We start from the raw sequence: 13,739 nt of genomic DNA on the forward strand, positions 1-13,739 counted from the left end.
AGAGTGCAGACTCAGTAGTTGTGGCACATTGGCTCAGTGGTTGTGGTTCGCAGGCTCTAGAGTGCAGGCTCAGTAGTTGTGGCATGTGGGCTCAGTAGTTGTGGCTCGCAGGCTCTAGAGTGCAGGCTCAGTAGTTGTGGCACGTGGGCTCAGTAGTTGTGGCTCGCAGGCTCTAGAGTGCAGACTCAGTAGTTGTGGCACATTGGCTCAGTAGTTGTGGTTCGCAGGCTCCAGAGTGCAGGCTCAGTAGTTGTGGCACATGGGCTCAGTAGTTGTGGTTCACAGGCTGTACAGTGCAGGCTCAGTAGTTGTGGCACATGGGCTCAGTAGTTGTGGCTTGCAAGCTGTAGAGTGCAGGCTCAGTAGTTGTGGTTCATGGGCTCTATAGCACAGGCTCAGCAGTTGTGGCACACGGGCTTAGTTGCCCCGTGACTTGTTGAGTCTTCCTGGACCAGGGCTTGAACCCATGTCCCCTGCATTGACAGGCGGATTCTTAACCACTGCGCCACCAGGGAAGCCCTTATGTGAGTTTTAGTAGAAGTTTTTGTGATTTGAAAAACTGTTCATCTTGCTTAGGTTTATTTACTTTATTTTATCCAAGACTTTATGGCAAAGAACACTAGAAAATAGGATTTCGCATATAGTAAAAACACATTGTCTCGTAAATCAGAGCACTCCAGATTTAGCCATGCGTCTAATCCAACCCCCCCCCACGTGATGAGGTAAATTTTGCAAACCTTAATACAGAAAATGCATTATCTTTATCTCTTATTTATTTTATTGTCCTAATCCACAACTCGCCCTATTGGAGTTATGATCAAATTTTTCATCTCAACCTTTATGAAAAATCAATAGCAGGAACTCAGACAGACAGAATTTAAATTGGTGTCTAGAGAAATTCCTCAGCACTCTCCTCTCTCATTATAGAAGAGGCCAGAGTTGTGGTTCCAGAGAGTATCTACCATTTATAGGCCAATTTTCAGTGAGGTGATTCAAATTGTAAATCTTAGTGAGGAAACTCTGGTGTTGAATACTGCAGGTGTTCCATTAATTGAGAGGAACTTTGGGTCTGGCATGATACTGTATTAACCCAAGGGCCTTCTTGCTACCCTATGTTTGGGTGCACTTAGCTATAAAAAGCTGCACTGACTTAACTCCAGCCATTGCAACTGGGATTTCCAGATGCTAAGTGCTAATGCATGATTTCAAAGTATGCGATTTCCTAGTTCCTTTTGGGTGGAAAGCTTTTGTCTCTAAGCTACAAACATCAAGGTTGCTTGAAGGTTGAATTGAGATTCAACCACATGATGTAAATCTCTGGGGTTGGGTTATGCTCTGTGAACAAGCCTGTGGTCTCTTAACTTCTACCTGCAGGCTTTGATAACTGTTCCTTTAGAGACTAAAAACAGAAAGTTGCTTAATTTTACTTGATCCAACATTTCTAAAAGATTAAACTATTTCAGCTTAAATTGAATCATTGGTGGGGATAGAGGACATTTTAATAGTTTGTACTCTTTTTAATGATGACTATTAAGTCCTAGAAACCCCAGTATTCTATATAAATTTTCAGAAGTTAATTTTGTAGTAATAATTTGAGTTGACCAATTATATTCTTAATAAAATATGTCGCATCAAAGTATCCCAAAATGCTATGTAATTTTGATGCACGTCTTCCATTTTTCATAAGGACATATAATTTTCTTTATGGAAAACTCATTATCTGATGTGGCACAAATCAAAAAGTATGAAAAACAAAAATGCCACTCCAAGCCCCAAATTGAAGAATCTTTCTTTTTTTTCCAGTAATAGATCAGTCAGTAAGAATAGGAGATGAAGGATACTTGAAGCTTTCCTTGATACATAATTCTTTTTGAATTGCATCATTCCAATGTGTTTATGTGCCTTTCCTGTCACATTATGAAGTATAATGCAACACTAGAAAGATTGGCAAAGAAGAAACATTAAGTACCAGAAATTAATTTCCTCAGTGGTTCCTGAAAAATTTCATTAGCCTAGAGGGTTAATTTTACAGTTTTAGTGCAATCTTTGTTTATCATCTCTTGGTTACGGGAAAGGATTAGAGTTATTAGCTAGTAAATTATCCATGAAAATTTGACACTCTTCTAGACCAAACAAACCCTGGGGCTTACTGATTTTCCCAGTGTGAAACATCTGTGGCTTCAACTAGAAAGAACTTAGAATTGTCTAATTAGATTTCTAAGATCTATAAGGTTCAAATACTGTGTTATTAGAAACCTGAGAATTAGCATAAAAGTTTAAATTCTCACTTATTAAAGTTTATTTAAAGCATCCTTAACAAGAACTGTATTTTTTACAAGGGTGATTGATTTCTAATCCATTTAGATCAGCCAAGAAACACCTCTGATTGCAAGATTGGCTTAGATAAGATGCCTGGCGTAAATATTTATGAAACTGTTCTAAAAAATTTGAAACACTTTTGACAATGATTAGAAAGTCCTGTAGAAATGTTTAAACCTAGCATTTTCTCCAAACCATTGAATCACAGATATATTATGTTCTGGCTAAAGATGCTGATGGGTCTCTGATTCTTGATTACCTGAGAAATAAAAGACAGACAACATCAACCTTAAAGTGAGTGGTATTACAAACTTCCTGCATCTGGTTTCTCCCTGTATCTTTAACTACAGCAAACACTCAAAAGAAATACAGGTCTAGGCTAGGGGATTTGTAAAGCTATTGAACTCTCTGTTTTCTACTCCCCTTGGCATATTCTCCCAAAGAAACCAGCGGAATTGTCTCTCACATCTTTCCACAGAGGACATACTGGGATTAAAATGCCCTTTTGGGGGCTTCCCTGGTGGCGCAGTGGTTGAGAGTCCGCCTGCCGATGCAGGGGACACGGGTTCCTGCCCCGGTCCGGGAAGATCCCACATACCGCGGAGCGGCTGGGCCCGTGAGCCATGGCCGCTGAGCCTGCGCGTCCGGAGCCTGTGCTTCGCAGAGGGAGAGGCCACAACAGTGAGAGGCCCGCGTACCGCAGGAAAAAAAAAAAGAAAAAAAGCCCTTTTGTTTTGCAACAGGGAGACAAGTTCAGAGAGGACTATGTGGGTGGCCACTTTTTCAGGATGCTAAACAAGGGAGCAGAGTATTTTCTGCCAACTAGGCTACTGCCCACCATCCTAACCCTACATTTTTAGAGATTTATCTCATCCAAGTTGGCTCCAGGGGTTATGTTGACGAGAGAACCCTGTTGCCGGTATATAGGAGGGGTCTCCAAATAACTACAACCAGACCCACTACCAAATAGATGACACAGATTTCACCTTAGCGGGGGGAACGTGTTTATTCTTCCAACCTAGGAAAAAGACATTATGGCTTATTCTAGTGGATTTCAAGGACTCATATTTAATTGATTCATCACTCAACTTACAAAGTGTCTCTTCGTTATTTAAAATATGTGAAAGGCAAACTCAAGGACAATGATTCTAGCAGATAATACATAACCCATATATTATATGCCATATGTAAATAAGCCATATTTATACACACATGTATATAATTACTATATATTTAATACTTTTATTTTTAAAGGAAGGTAAATTTTCCTTGGCATTAATTTTTTGAATACCACCTAGATTTTTTTGGTTTGCGTTGCTTTTGCCTTAATTGACAAAAATGAATATAAAGATAATCAAAAATTAGAGAAACCTTATAAAACTTCAACTCAGTGCTAAAGACATGAGTTTAGTTAAAGCATTTCAAAAACTCTTTTTTTCTTAAAACAATATAGATATATAGAGAGAGGATCTGAATATCAAGAGGAGCTTTGGAATCTGTAAGAAGAGGAATTCTTTCTCTTGTCAGACGACAACCAACCAACAAATGTTTATTAAGCCGTAGGGAATAGTAAGAAATGTATGATCATGGATCACTATACTGTAGGAGATTCCAGCCTAGTTAAGAGGGTGGCATAAACAAAGGGTAGCACAGAATGAGTGTGAAAGGGAGACAAAGACAGTAACTACAATGAGAATTTTTGAGTGGGAATAATGATCTTGTATGGAGAGTAAATTCATGGAGAAAGTAAGGACATGTGTAGGATTTAGTGGACAGAAGCATTCAGAAAGGTCTTCCCAGGCAGAGTAAGAGCATTACAGGAAAGAAAGAAAGACAGGTAGGGAGATAGATTTGAAGGTGAAAAGCCACCTGACTTAAGGTGGCTGGTCAGTGGAGCTGGAGTGAAGAGTTCAGTTCTCCTACACCCCTCATGTTCCCTGCCCTACTGTCAGGATATGGATTTGTTGCCTAGACCAGGGGTCCCCAACCCCCGGCCCGCAGCCTGTTAGGAACAGGGCTGCACAGCAGGAGGTGAATGGCGGGTGAGCAAGCGAAGCTTCAGCTGTCGCTCCCCATTGCTCCCCATTGCTCACATTACTGCCTGGGCCATCCCCCTCCCCCCACCCCCTGGTCCATGGAAAAATTGTCTTCCGCCAAAGCAGCCCCTGGTGCCAAAAAGGTTGGGGACCGCTGGCCTAGATGTTTGTGAAGATTAAATCCCAACTGTCTGGATAAGTCTGCTTGGTATGCCATAACACAATAGCACAGACAGGTGGCTTAAACAAAAGAAATGTCTTTCCTCACAGTTCTGGAGGCTGAAAGTTCAAGATCAAGGTACCCACAGGGTTGGTCTCTGGTGAGACCTCTCTTCCTGGCTTGCTGTCAGCTGCCTTGCTGTGTCCTCACATGGCCTTTTCTCTGTGAATGCACACCCCTGGTATCTCTTCTGTGCTTATATGAACACCAGTCCTGTGGGATTAGGGCCCCATCCTTATGACCTCATTGAACCTTAATTACCTCTTTAAAATCCATATTTCCAAATACCTTAACGTTGAGAGTTAAGGCTTCAACATACGAATTTGGGTGAGAGGTGGGGCAGTGACCCAATTTAGTCCATATCACTGTGTTTGTCAATTTAGGTCCAGTTTCCCAAGGTCGGACTAGGCTGTGATCTTAGAAGAAGCAGAGCATTCTCATAGCCTTCGCATCTAAACCCTCCCTCCTGTCTCCCGTAATAGTCCTGGTTATACTTAGAACAGTGACTATGAGGAAAGGAACAACTGTTTTGTTTACCACCGAAGTAAGTAATTAAAGGATCAGTCTTTGGAAATGTACCTTTCAAAAGAAAAGAGATGGTGAAAACAGAACAACTCTCCAATAAAAACTGATATTCTCAAATAAGAGAATCTGCCAAGAGTTAGAATTATAACCTTATTTTCTTTCTCCTTAAAAAAAAAAAAAATTCCTTTTTTTCCAATGTGATTCCATTCCAAGAAAATGGAGCAGCACACACCCCCTTCAAGGACCTCAACAGTGGAGGGAAAGATGTGTGTATTAGTGTCTTTTGAAAAACTTCCAAGCTCCTTTAAGTTGAACAGCAACAAAATATGACAATTCTATATTCTCCAGCGTGGGGAGGAATACCCAGAAACTATGACCTTTCGAATTTGAAATACAGATCTGTTTTTGACCTGAAAGCTTTCAGTCAAGCTTCTCTCTAATAGTTGTAAAAAGCCAAAAACCTTTTGGAAAAAAAATTAAAGGTAATGAATTTTGACTTTACCAAAGAAACCTATAATAGCAAAAAAAAAAAAAAAAATGTTTTCCAAATATTATCTGAGTGTAACAGGAAGTATAATATAATCCTAGACATTAAAATCAGTTTTCACATGCACAACTGCAAAGGTTGTATCCATTTCAAATATCCTGTGTAAAAACGGAATCTGTCATAAAATCGTCTTATTCTTTTAAAGACATGAACTTTTTTAAGATTCAAAATATGCTGAAATTAATCGAGACTATTCATTGGATTTGAAACTAACTCCTAATCAGACAATAGGGGCACTTATTTCTTCGTCATCTGAATTGATGAGGCTGTTAGATGCTAATTTCAGGGTGTCACTAGCAACCATTTTGGGAGTAAAGATTGATTTGAATAACAGTGGGTTTTCCTTAGGGTAAAGTAGAAATACAATTAGAGAAGGAAGCTCATAATTTATCTCAGCTTTATGTAAAAATATTATCAAGAAGGATAAGAGCAACTAACAAATGCTAAAATGTGCCAAGAATTCTTAATCTTCTGTCAGGTTTAGACAAAAATCTCTATCAAATTCTCTTTAGTTTGTTGTGTAAATGTTGCTAAAAATACTGGCATGATTAAATTCAGTTTTAGATTTCATGCCTCGAGTTGGTTTAGGCCAGATCTTGGGGCACATTGTGTAGTGTAACTTGTGCACGCAGGTATTCAGAATTTGGATCATTGTTGAAATGCCACAATTTTCCATAAACACCACTATTGTCATTATCTATCTAATAAAAAATGTAGACAGCTAATAATAGCTATTCTGCAGAGTAAAAAGTTATCTTTATGAACTTAGAAAAATTGCATGAAAGTATTTCTTTGCCTTGCAATGCATTTGTAAAAGTTGACATTGTTGTTGAATCTGAATTTGTATGCCTGACACACAGTGAGGCCAGATAAACTGAAACATCGGATTTTGGAGCAGAGAAAGGTTTTATTGCAAGGGCCAAGCAACGAGAACGGGTGTCTCATGCTCAGAAGCTCAGACTCCCTGATGGTTTTCAGGGAAGAGTTTTTATAGGCAAAATTTGTTGCGAGGGCTGCAGGGTGTGTGACCGTCTCTTGTTGGTTGGGGGGCGGGTGTGTGTAACAGACTGGTGTTCCAGGAATCTCAGTCATCTGTCTTCTGGTTCCAACCAGTCTGGGGTCCATGTGTTTGTGCTCAGCCTAAAGTTACCATTCTCCACCTGGGTGGGAGCCCCAGCTCTCGTGGAAGAACACAGATCAGATTGCTGTGCGCATCCTCTGAGGAAGTGCATAGCGATCACCACCAGGACCCTGCCCCAAGGCTGCACTATTGTTTCCTGACTGCCTTTCCTTCGTTTCTGCATTCCCTCACTCCCCCAATTAGTAACCGTTTGAATCTGCTCTTTGGAACTCAGGGAAGGTCCAGGGGGCTGAAAGCCTTTTTCCTAGGAACAAGAAACGGGAGACATGGAAAGGCTTTTGTACCTGGGAGAGCCCCACAGGGTCCTGCTCAGTTTCAATATTATAACATTTGGCTAGAATATGACATAAGAACTTGCTCTTTAATAGACTCTATTTCAGAGAAGAATATTCAGTGACAAAGTGTTTGTTTTATGCTTTACACTGTAATGTTTTGTGGTTTAATCAGATTTGTGTATTTAAGGATTGAAATGACCATGTAGGCTTTTTTCTTCTAAGCCATATTCTGTATATCAAAAGCCTCAAATAATTTATTTTGAGTAGTTTGTGCATTGGTTCACTTTCTCATTTTAATGACAGCATTTGTATAAACTCAATTCGTATCTACATTTATATAATGTCTAGGAGAGGAAAAACTTTCCTTCTACTGTCTGAGATTTGGTTTGTTGGACCTGTGAATTAAACTGACAAAAGACACAAGAGAAAAGGCTAAGAAGTTTGATCAGTATTTTGAACTTTATGTTCATGGGGGTCTCATGGTAAAGAAGTTAAAAAAAAAAAAGAAGCAGACTCTGGGACTTATATCCCATTTTAACAAAAAGTAATAAATTGTGGGGATTGACTAGATAAAGGAAAGGGTATTTGGGCCTCTGTGGGTGAAAAATTATGGGAAGATGACTAGAAAATATGTGGGAGAAACTAAAGGTAGATAAGGATTATTTTATTTAGTAAGGTTTGTGCAGACTCATCTCTGTGCCATCTCTCCAATGATAAAGGTTGTTCTCCTTCTGGTATGGGAGAAGGGAACACTTCACAAGGGAGATTTATGCCCTGCCTTATAAGCAGATAAAGGAAGGGTAGAGAGCTCTTCATGTCTGCTTTTTCTCCCTTGCCTTCAGCTCTCAGTAATCCTTATGCCAAAGTGTCGTATTTTTCAGTGGTGTACTCTGATCCCCTTCAATTGCATTACATTTATTAGAGTGAATGTATGAATAAATGAACGAATGAATAAGATGTATGTATGTTTGTTTGCTTGTTTATACCTCGCCTCATTACTAAAAAGCATTTTAGGTGTTTTTCAAATCATTTCAAAAATAAAAGCATCTATAGACTTTCACCTTGGAATGAATTAAACAACGTGTTCTCTTTTAGATGTGAAGGTTCTTTAGGAAGTATTAATGTTTATTTTATTTATGGTCTTTACCTCTGTCTCATGTATTGTTTTATTTTTGGTTTAGTTTGCACATGCTAAATATGAATTGTTGTGATTCCACACCTATGGGAATGGCTAGGTGTCAGAATCCCTAACCTTAGGCAATTCACGCAAAGTATCTGAGCATGAGTGGTCTCATCTGTAAAAGTGAAATAATTTTTGATAATGCTTGTAGCATTTACAACAGTAACAAATGTGAAACTTGCCTTTGGTATTTCAGGAATTCTTTCCAACATGATAGTTGGATTTTATAGAGTAAGCCATTGCTTTAGTGTCTTTTTACCATTAATATGACTCAATCATATTCTGTTTGAATTGTCCTATACTGTCCATTCGCATCCACTCATACGTCACAAAAACCTGTAGGATACACATTTTTCTTTTTTTCCATGAGAATAAAATATTATATCCCCCCGATACACCGTACTAGTACTGGAAAGTTTTAAATGGTCTGAACAATCATATTCCTATGTTAAATTATTTTGATTGTTGGAAAATTCCATACTGATTATCATCTAGCCTGAGTTCTACTAAATGCATACCCTTGATATGAAAATATTAAAATGTGCATGTGTGTTTTAATATTGGGAAAAACTGGCAATGCATCAGAAGAAAATAACCGTAAGGCAGGTTAACGTGATACATGAAAACTGCAATAGAATATTTGAACTAATATAAGTTTTATGTTTACTCTTTATATTATATCTGAGATAGGGGACTGGGAGTATATGAGTATTATGCAAATTAACAATAAGTTAATCTAATTTTTTCTGAATATCTGTGGAGACGCAACATAGCTTGCTATGAAACAGGTCACTCTTTTAGAACGGGCACATTAATCTTGTTCTTTTCCTACTAAATGCATGACAGCTAATCTATAACAACAAAGTGCTTTTAAAGGATGGAAATTATTTTATGTTTACAAAATATGCTTGGGTAACAACGCATTTCAAATATGCAACTTTATGAATTTATTTTGTGTTAGTGCCACTATGAATGAATTATTGTACTGTTCATATGAATCTTGCATATATTTTCACTAATGCTTTAATATTCCATTGAAGTATTGCCATTGCTTTAAGAAGGAATAAATTAATATTGAACGGGTTCGTTTTTATTTTCCTAAATGGTTCTCTGTAAGATTTGGCCGTTAGAGACTTAACTTTTGCTAGTAGGTAATTAAAATTATTTTGTTGGTTTCTCAAACCTTTATTTAACTTTTCCACATATCATAGATCAAAGGGGAGCTACCTGTGATCTCAGCAACCCTTCTCACGTTACTCTCCCTGCTTCCTCTGCAGACAATAACAGCATAAAATTGTGTTTATTATCTGCCCACCGTTTTAAACTTTTTTTTAAATTGAAGTATTGTTGATTTACAATGTTGTGTTAGTTTCGGGTGTACAGCACAGTGATTCAGTCATACATATATACACACGTATATGTATATGTATATATACACATATATATTCTTTTTTCAGATTTTTTTCCCATATAGGTGATTACAGAACATTGAGCAGTTTCCTGTGCTATGCAGTAGGTCCTTCTTGGCTATTTTTTTTTTAACATCTTTATTGGAGTATAATTGCTTTACAGTGTTGTGCTAGCCTCTGCTGCACAAACATGTATCCCCACATCCCCTCCCTCTTGCATCTCCCTCCCACCCTCCCTATCCCACCCCTCCAGGTGGTCACAAAGCACCGAGCTGATCTCCCTGTGCTATGCGGCTGCTTCCCACTAGCTATCGATTTTACATTTGGTAGTGTAGATATGTCCATGCCACTCTCTCACTTTGTCCCAGCTTACCCTTCCCCCTCCCCATGTCCTCAAGTCCATATGCCTGCGTCTTTATTCCTGTCCTGCCCCTAGGTTCTTCAGAACCTTTTTTTTTAGATTCCATGTATATGTGTTAGCATACGGTACAACTGCAAGTGTCACACCGTATACTATGACACTTGTTTTTCTTTGTTTTCTTTTTTTTAATCAGGGCAAGGGAGTGGGCGGGGGAGTGGTTTGAGTGAGGACTTAGGGTCCCTATCTCTTTCTTTCATGAAATATTTCAAATAAACGGTTAAGTATAGAAAAGCTGAGAAACGCCCATGTACCCACCCACCCCCATTTCGTATAAAGGCTAAAATTTCCCAAGTTTCCTCAGCCTTTGTAAAGCAGATCTTTCAGATGTAAGTGAACATGCCTGCCCATCACTCCTGACTTTGATTCCCTCCTTCCTTGCCAATGTGTGAGCACGGGGTTTGTTATCCCTATGCACGTTTTATCCGTGCTCCTCCTGATACACTGTTCCCGAGTTTTCACAGCAGACGCCGCCCACTACTGTACCCATCTCCTTGTGCACATTTGCAAGATTCCCCTTAGAGAAGAAGCCCTCAAATCTTTTTTTTTTTTTTACGTGAATTTATTTTTGTCTGCGCTGGGTCTTCGTTGCTGCGCACGGGCTTTCTCTAGTTGTGGCAAGCAGGGGCTACTCTTCGTGGTGGTGTGCGGACTTCTCACTGCGTTGGCTTCTCTTGTTGCGGAGCACGGGCTCTAGGTGCACATGGGATTCAGTAGTCGTGGCTCGTGGGCTCTAGAGTGCAGGCTCAGTAGTTGTGGCTCACGGGCTCTAGAGCACAGGCTCAGTAGTTGTGGCTCACGGGCTCTAGAGCACAGGCTCAGCAGTTGTGGCACATGGGCTTAGTTGCTCTGCAGCATGTGGGATCTTCCCGGACCAGGGCTCAAACCCATGTCCCCTGCATTGGCAGGTGGATTCTTAACCACTGCGCCACCAGGGAAGTCGAGCCCTCAAACTTTTAAAACGCTATTTTACATTATAACCTACCTCACCTACACACACCCTTGCAAGTATTTACCCCTCAGTCTTAGGGCAGGTTCCCTAACAGAGCTTGAGACAGAATTGCTAGTGGGAGAAAGTGAGAGCCTGGGGAGCAAACAGAGCAAAGGATTGTACACATCAACCACAGTGTGTATTCAGTGTTTTGGGACTGAATATGTAGTGTTTTGTATATATATGCAGTGTAAATTTTGTACTTTAATTTTTTAATTGAAGTGCAATTTACATAAAGATAAATACAACTCTCATAAATACATGGTTTACTAAACCTTCATTTAATTGAACTCATTCACGCACCCAGCCCCCAGATCAAGAGCATAAGCTTAGCAGTGCCCCAGAAGCCCAAGTACTCATCTTCTCGTCACTGCTCTCCTCAGAAGGGCGCCCACCCTTGTGATTTCAATTAGTTTGGTTCATTTCATCTATTTTGTTACTTTACATAATGAAACCCTTAGTATATACTGTTTTGTGTCTAGATTCCATCATTCGTCTTTTGTGAGATTCACCCATTTTTTTTTTTTTTTTTTTTTTTTTTTTTACTGTTGAAGGACATTTGGGTAAATTTCAGCACGAGGCTATTGCAAATAGCGCTGCTGTGAACATCCTACTGTATAACTTTTGGTGAACATCCATATACATTTCTGTTGGGAATACTTATTAAGCATAGAGTTATTGGACACAGAATATATGTGTGTTCAGTAGTTACACTTTTCCAAGATAGTTAGCCAACCGGCACCTACAGCTCCAGTGTGTAGAGTTCCAGATGCCTCCATATCCTTGACAGACACTTGGCATTTGCTGTAATTTAAAAATGCTTCCAGGGCCTCCCCGGTGGCACAGTGGTTAAGAATCCACCTGCCAATGCAGGGGGCACGGGTTCGAGCCCTGGTCAGGGAAGACCCCACGTGCTGTAGAGCAACGCAGCCTGTGTGCCACAACTACTGAGCCTGTGCTCTAGAGCCCACGAGCTGCAACTACTGAGCCCGCACCCCTAGAGCCCATGTTCTGCAACAAGAGAAGCCACCACAATAAGAAACCCATGCACTGCAAAGAAGAGTAGCTCCCGCTCGCTGCAACTAGAGAAAACCCGCCTACAGCAACGAAGACCCAGTGCAGCCAAAAAGTAATAATAATAAAATTAATTTATTTAAAAAATGTTTACTATCCTGGTGTTCTTTTGTATCTTGTGGTTTTAGTTTTCATCAGCCCATGAAGTTGAGCATTTTTTCATGCTTATTGGCCATTTATGTATCCTGTTTACTGAAGTGTCAATTTAAGAATTGTGCCCATTGTCTGTCTTTTTTTTTTTTTTTAAAGAAGATGTTGGGGGTAGGAGTTTATTAATTTAGTTTTTATTCATTTTTGCTGTGTTGGGTCTTCATTTCTGTGCGAGGGCTTTCTCTAGTTGTGGCAAGCGGGGGCCACTCTTCATCACGGTGCGCGGGCCTCTCACTGTCGCGGCCTCTCTTGTTGCGGAGCACAGGCTCCAGACGCACAGGCTCAGTAGTTGTGGCTCACGGGCCTAGTTGCTCCGCGGCATGTGGGATCCTCCCAGACCAGGGCTCGAACCCATGTCCCCTGCATTAGCAGGCAGATTCTCAACCACTGCGCCACCAGGGAAGCCCTGTCTGTCTTTTTCTAGTTGATTTGTAGGATTTCTTTGTATATTCTGGATATGAGTACTTTCTTAATTGTGCTTTCTTAATTGGTGGCTTCTATTTTTCTTTTACTAAGAGAAGTTAATAATTATATTTAGTCAGATTATTATTTACTTTCATTTTATTAAAAGTACTTTTTTTGTTTCCAGCTTAAGAAATCTTGGACTGTGCCAAGGTCACAAAGATATTCTCACGTACTTTGTAGAAAAGGCTTTACCATTTTGCCTGTAATGTTTATATGCACAGTTCTTCTGGAATTGATTTTTGGTTTGGTATGTGTGTCCAGTTGTCTCAACATGATTTATTAAGATAGTCCTTTCTTTACTACCAAAGAGTGTCATCTTTATCATAAATCAGATGACTGTATGCATGTTGATATGTTTTTAGAATCTTATTTCTGTCCCACGGTCACTTTTATGTACCACTGACATAGTTTCTTAACTAATACAGTTTTTTTATTAGATCTTGATATCTGGTAATGAATAAACGCTAGTTATATTTTCCTTCAAGATTGTCTTGGCTTGTTTTGTTTTCATATAAATTTTAGATTAGCTCTTCAGTTTTGTCCAACAACAACAACAGATATCTGGCATTTTAAAAGGTTTTGCTTTAAGCATTAATTTGAAGAGAATTGTCACTTTTATAATATTGAGACTCCCAAAGACATGAGAACATCTTTCTGATATATTTAGATCTTTAATTTCTCTCAATAGTGTTTTTCTAAATTTATTTATTTTATGTATTTATTATTTTTTGGCTGTATTTGGTCTTCGTTGCTGTGTGCAGGCTTTCTCTAGTTGCAGCGAGCAGGGGCCACTCTTCATTGTGGTGCATGGGCTTCTCATTGCGGTGTCTTCTCTTGTTGTGGAGCCCAGGCCCTAGTTGCACGGGCTTCAGTAGTTTTGGCATGTGGGCTCAGTAGTTGTGGCTCGCGGGCTCCAGAGTGCAGGCTCAGTAGTTGTGGCGCACAGGCTTAGTTGCTCCGCGGCATGTGGGATCTTCCCAGACCAGGGC

At 39.7% G+C, this 13,739-nt stretch overlaps 1 long non-coding RNA gene across 1 annotated transcript in view; it reads left to right on the top strand.

The window, feature by feature from the left end:
• The window catches only part of LOC137215918 (uncharacterized), a 1,149,036-nt gene that overhangs the window by 490,222 nt on the left and 645,075 nt on the right, over positions 1-13,739 (top strand). The window lies entirely within an intron of this gene.

Source organism: Pseudorca crassidens, chromosome 21 (assembly GCF_039906515.1).
Source record: "Pseudorca crassidens isolate mPseCra1 chromosome 21, mPseCra1.hap1, whole genome shotgun sequence".
In the NCBI taxonomy this organism is placed as follows: Eukaryota; Metazoa; Chordata; class Mammalia; order Artiodactyla; family Delphinidae; genus Pseudorca; species Pseudorca crassidens.